The 6528-nt window shown below is 40.1% G+C and overlaps 1 protein-coding gene across 1 annotated transcript in view; it reads right to left on the reverse strand.

Annotated features, from left to right (window-relative positions):
* Positions 1-455: 455 nt before the first annotated feature.
* The window catches only part of ccbe1 (collagen and calcium binding EGF domains 1), a 300440-nt gene continuing 294367 nt past the window's right edge, over positions 456-6528 (reverse strand). Inside the window, exon 13 of the transcript XR_007263617.1 lies at positions 456-525. The gene's annotated coding sequence lies outside the window, so the exon portion shown is untranslated. The remainder of the gene's footprint in view (positions 526-6528) is intronic.

Genomic DNA, 6528 nt, shown 5'->3' on the forward strand with positions numbered 1-6528 from the left:
AGTGTGTGCACTCTCCTGGGTATCGGCCTATGAGTTTTCCTACTCAAGTCAGGCCCTGTAGGACTCCTTTGCTGTCTCAAGTCTGCATACTTGCTGCAACTACGATGGCTTGCTGGCCCAGATCCTGAAGAACTTTTTAGCCACTTGGCTGAGGCTTGGCTTTGTTGTGGAGTTTTGCTGTGGGTTGGCCTAGGGTCCCTCTGCTCAGGATATGCTCCGCATGAGGCTCTCATATAGTATTCCCCAAGCTCAGTCGGACAGGTGAGGGTGTCCCCTTCCGTTGAGATGCAGTGTAGAGCCCATGCTCCATTTGCCGCATTTTCTAATGACAAGGCCAGCTGCAGTGCCTGTTTGAAAGCCATTGGGCTTCAGCCAGTAGGTGCTTCTGCATGATTACATCATTAATCCCACATACCAAACCGTCTCTCAGCATCTCATTCAGTATTGACACAAAATCACATGCCTCTGCCAGCTGTCTCAACTTCGTCCAAAATCCCGATTCAGATTCCCCCGGTTCTCTTACAGCTGAATAAAAGCAATAATGACTCAGGATTAGAGGAGGTTTGGGGTCATAATATTCCTTAACTAACTCTGTCAACTCTTAGAAGGTTTACGTGTCTGGTGCCACTGGGAAAGTTAACCAAAAATGCTGTGGCACCACATGCAGTCAGAAGGATTACTCATCGATTTTCATCTGCCCCAATGTCATTTACTCAGAAAAATATTGCATTCTTTCCACGTACTGGGCCAAGTCTTCAACAGCAGGGTCAAATGAATCGAGCTTCCCAAACACAGGCATGATGCCAGAAATGCTTACTCCAACTCTAAGATGACAATTGCAAGTGAATGAAAAATGTAGTCCTGAGAATGAGTGGAAACTTTTTTTGTTTCACCTTTACAACATTACAGCCATTTTAAGGAGTTTTGGGCTTTGGTTAGTTGGCACTTCTGCATGATTACGTCATATTTAGATTTAGCAAAAAAAGTCTTAAAACGAAATTTCTCCTCTTAAATTGAACATGAAATGTTAACATGTTATGACTGATTCCAGCCATTTTCACAATCAAACAAAATCCACAAAGTCACATATGCTGTAATCCCATGGGATGTCCTTCCCATTTCCTTTTCTTAAACATCACAACCATTTGAGGGTTTAATGGCCATCCTGGAATACTTGAATTATTTAATTAAGTTTTGTGAGTGACTTCTAAAATAGCACAGTCTGACTGATTTTCTGAGGAAGGGTCTAGACCCGAAACGTCAGCTTTCCTGCTACTCTGATGCTGTTTGGCCTGCTGAGTTCATCCAGCTCTACACCTTGTTATAACAGTCTGACTGCCTGCTTTTGACTGCAATTGAATCTACAAGATAAATCCTGTGGTTTCTGGAGGCCATTTGTTAAAATGGCCTTTGTACCCATTTTAAAGACAGACCAATTTTCTCTACAAAATATATAATAGCTACACATTTATGACAATACTTCCTTATTTAGCAAAGGATCATGCAACATCCTCAAAAAGTCTTTCTTTCTCACTGTGATAAATAGCTGCTGAGATCAATAAAACATCTTCTTAAAAATCTGCCACTCTATCTCTGCTTTGTTTTAACTTCATTTCCCAGTTCACATTTTTTGCTAGCTCTTCCTCCATCTAATACAGTTATTTTTACTTAGATTCAGAAAAAAATCTTAAAACCAAATTTCTCCTCTTAAATTGAACATGAAATGTTATCACTATTGGCATCTAGATTCTCCTTCAGGAGGAGGTTATTATTTAATTCTTCCTCATTGATAAATGATAGATCTAGGAAAGATCTTTTCTGAGGAAAGGTCACCAGACTTGAAACGTTAACTCTGATTTTTCCTTCACAGATGCTGCCAGACCTGCTGAGCTTCCAGCAACTTCTGTTTTTGTTCCTGATTTACAGCATCCACAGTTCTTTCGGTTTTTATTATGTGTTGGTCATTGCTTTATTTAAAAAAAACAGTAATAAAGCCAAATTCAGAAGATTATGAAAATGATCTGAAGACTAAATTTATATTTATGTGTTTGGCTCAATGCTCAGTCCTAATCTTTATTTAAGGTCGATTAATAAAAAATCTTCCAAATTGTTCTCAAATTGTGATTTTTGTTTCATTTGCTGATATCCTTTAAATAAATGCCTCAGGTTGGTTCTGAACATATTTGACTCACCAATTTTGTTTAAAGCGATGAATGTTTGTGAATTGATTCCATACTTTTTTGCAACAGTGTTGGCCAGGAAAATGTTGACCTTAAAAATAAATACACAAAACACAAATAGTGATTCCAAATAATAATCTGTCTCGACTATATCCAATGAGTAAGTTAGCCAAAGGTCTGCTAACTCAAGCAGATCTCCAGAGATCTTTGTCTACAGAATCTATGATTTACCCAAATAATGAGAGACACAGACACAGTTCGAACAAATATATCTGTACGTCTTAACTTAAAGAGAAATGCCTCAACAACATGTACTTGCTTTGATTAGAGGTCTTGTGGATTAAAGAACGCTTGAAGAGCAACAATGCATTTTAATTTATATGACCTTCTATTTATAAAAGAAATCCAGATAAGCTATGGGAATGTGGCCTATGCTAACTCATTTTCTCACACGCAGAAACCTAATTATAGATATAGGAAAACAGATAAATTATAAATGGTCATCTAATAGGCCACACTGCTCACAAATTCTAAGCCTATTCTAAAGGGATCAGGGAGAAATGCTCCACACATGACATGCTGTCATATTCAGAGCCAGAATTCTGTATAGTCACCTTTCAAGACAAGATAATGTGTCCTTAATGGATTAGCATTCTCTGGTGGGCAGCTACACTACACAATTTGAAAAACTTTTCCAAACTGATTGATCCAATTACTTGGATGATTCTCCAATCAGTAAAATAAACAGAAATTAACTTGATGTGTTGTTTTAAACTGAATCAATCAGATTGGAATATGTTCACCAATGCTGCTTGCTACAGCATAAGTGGAGGTTCAGTTGACCATGTAACAAGATTCACCTTTATCTAGAGTTATATATTCTTAGTGTTTCAATTTAATTGCATCAACAACAATCATTGTCTGCTTAATAATATATTGTCACAGGATAATAGCAATTTCTGTTAAATCCTTCACAGGGTAACGTTGGAATTGTTGATAAGCCTCTCAGTCTGCATTTCCTTTTGTTTACTGGTGATAACTAGAAATTACAGAACATGATCCAATTGATATTTTTTAGGTAATGTAAACCAGAACACATATGTTTCTAACCTAATTGTAGCTCATCTCATATTCTTGAGGAATTATATTAGAATAGACTACAACAGTTCAAGAAGGCAGCTCAAATGTGACTAAGGATTGGCAATAAATGCTGGCCTAGCCAGCAATGCCCACACTCTATAAGTGAATTTAAAAAAAAGTTACTAAATGACTAAGCTACAGGTAGGTTAAATTAATTTTTACTCTGGCAGCCAACTTTGTATACATAGTTGGGGTTAATAAACTTCCAGATATCCCGCTCAATCCTACCTCTGTGGGCTAACATATAGAAACCAATAATCACATCAGCAACCACTAGGACAACAGTATATAAGAACACCAGGATAGTAAAAAACAACAATTGCAAAATAGGCACAAGTCTGAATAGTTTATTTTAACATGTACTAGTGGGTATGTTGCAACTAAGCGCCTTTATGGAAAGGTTTATTGTTGGTTATGTTTTACTTCAGGTTTCAGGCTGAAAGGACATTTTCGTGCTGGGAGATCTGAGATGATGGAAAAGTGAGGCAGAATTGTGAAGCAAAGGTGGACATTTGATGAAGTCGCAAGGGAACAGAACTAAGTGCTCATAGACAGCCTACTCCCAATGAAGGAGTTCCCTCATCTCCTCCTCCTATTCCTGCTGTTGTCCCAGTGAGTATTGTAAGTGTCTCATACCTAATCATCACTCAGTGCAAACCTTAAGAACAACAAGGTTCTACACCACGACTTAACCTCGCATGGTCAGGTGATGGCATGGAGTCATAAGCCATGTGTAGGGGGCACCATTTCTCCAAGCAGCTAACATCTAGATTTTTGTGATGGCATGAAGACAATGGGAATGGCAGTTTACTACAGAGTGAAAGAATAATAGTTGTTGCCAGCGTGTTGAGTATTGATCTTTATGATAATTGTCGATGGCTTCATGTCAGTTGCGTATTAATAGTATGGAACTGCCTGTGGTTCCTGAACCTTTCCCCATTGGGATGTGGGTCAACAGAGCTGTGCATGTAGTTGATGGCTTCCTACACATGGAATCCTGTTACGCTGGCAAAACCATGTGCCCAATCCTCCTGTTTCTTTCTGTATAGAGGGATGATTGTGAAGCCCCCCCTTCTGGGTAGGGGTGGACAATGTCGTCTGTTACTCCTTGGATCTAGTTGATCAGAATTTGTGACCAAAGTTATGACCTTGACAGATACTGGCAACACTACCCTTAGTCTACCTTGAGCTTTTTTTTTAGTCGTAGGACATGGGAGCCTCTGTCCATCCCTAGCTGCCCTTGAGAAGTTGATCTGCCTTTCTGAACTGCTGCAGTCCATATGCTGTAGGTTGACGCACAATGCCATTAGGGAAGGAATCCCAGATTCTGTCGAACAGGGTAGCACAGTTTTGTATTGATATCTTGAGTGAATCAGCGTGTCTCAGATATTGCCCCAGTTGAGTTGCAAGTAGGAGAAATACTCCCTGAACATTGCAAATTCCTCCCATTTCCTTTGGACCCGAGATGTTGACTCTGCTTTCTCTCTACAGATGCTGTCAGACCTGCTGAGTTTTTCTGACAATTTATGATTTTGCTTCTGATTTCCAACATTCGCAGTTCTTTGGTTTTCTTGAAAGTGAAAAATGTTTGGCAACTTAATATTTTAATATTAGCTGTCACTGAACAAATAACTGAATAAGTTTATGTCTTTACAATGCCATTAAGGGATACTGTACATTTCTGGAAAAGAATTTCAAAAATACATTTCATAAAACAATTCCAGATGTTCTTACTTCCTTATGCTATGCATCTATTATGAAAAAATATTTTCCATAAATTTCGTCTTCTTTGTTTTGTTGTTTATAAATTACAATCAGATGGCCCCGTTGGTAAGACATATATCAGAAATCCTCGTGTTCCTCACATGTTATTTGATGTATGTAACCAATGTAAAGGGAAAACACAATCTCACTTAACTCATAGGATGAAGTTCAATTGGATTCAGAACCCTTTTCATTTTTTATTGTCAGCTTGAAAAATTAATTCGAAAACTGGAACCATAGAATCCCTACAGGGTGGAAGCAGGTCATCTGGTCCACCAAGTCTACACTGACCCTCTGAAGAGAATCCCATCCAGACCCATTCCATCCCTGTAACCCTATATTTTCCATGGCTAACTCACTGAGCCTGCAGATCCCTGGACACTATGGGCAATTTAGCATGGCCAACCCACCCAACCTGCAGGCGTTTGACTGTTAGGAACATAGAACATAGAACATTACAGCGCAGTACCGGCCCTTCGGCCCTCGATGTTGCGCCGACCTGTGAAACCAATCTGAAGCCCACCTAACCTACACTATTCTATTATCATCCATATGTTTATCCAATGACCATTTAAATGCCCTTAAAGTTGACGAGTCTACTACTTTTGCAGGCAGGGCATTCCACGCCCTTACTACTCTCTGAGTAAAGAACCTACCTCTGACATCTGTCCTATATCTATCACCCCTCAATTTAAAGCTATGTCCCCTTGTGCTAGCCATCACCATTCAAGGAAAAAGGCTCCCACTGTCCACCCTATCTAATCCTCTGATCATCTTGTATGTCTCTATTAAGTCACCTCTTAAGCTTTCATCAGACACGTCAGCCTTTCTGCTCCTATGATGCTGCTTGGCCTGCTGTGTTCATCTGGCTCTGCACCTTGTTGTCTCGGATTCTCCAGCATCTGCAGTTCCTATTATCTCTGATTCAATTTTAACCCCACTGCGAAGCCTCTTCTAAGGATACCTAGCCTGAAGAAGTTACCCTCCTCCCTCCGGACAAACCTCAGGGGATCTCTCTCCCACTGCAACTCTCTCATAATCTCTTCGGCCTTGAAACTGCCGACCATGTCCTGAAGCAAACCAGGTACTACCGCCACATCACCTTTCTTAGTACCTGCCTACGGAACCAGATCATCCCCAATGGACTACAGTCCACATTCAGGCCTTCCCAATTTGGCCCCAACCGTGACAATATCTACATTCATAGCATTGAAATCCTTCAGAAGCATTTCTCCCTGCGACTCCTGAAACAATTCTAGCATTTCTGATGAAGGGTCTAGGCCCGAAACGTCAGCCTTTCTGCTCCTATGATGCTGCTTGGCCTGCTGTGTTCATCCAGCTCTGCACCTTGTTGTCTCGGATTCTCCAGCATCTGCAGTTCCTACTACCTGTTAACTTTCTTCTCTCTAACGAAAACAGCCTCAAGTCCCTCAGCCTTTCCTCA

Source organism: Rhincodon typus, chromosome 1 (genome assembly GCF_021869965.1).
Source record: "Rhincodon typus isolate 14 chromosome 1, sRhiTyp1.1, whole genome shotgun sequence".
NCBI lineage: Eukaryota > Metazoa > Chordata > Chondrichthyes > Orectolobiformes > Rhincodontidae > Rhincodon > Rhincodon typus.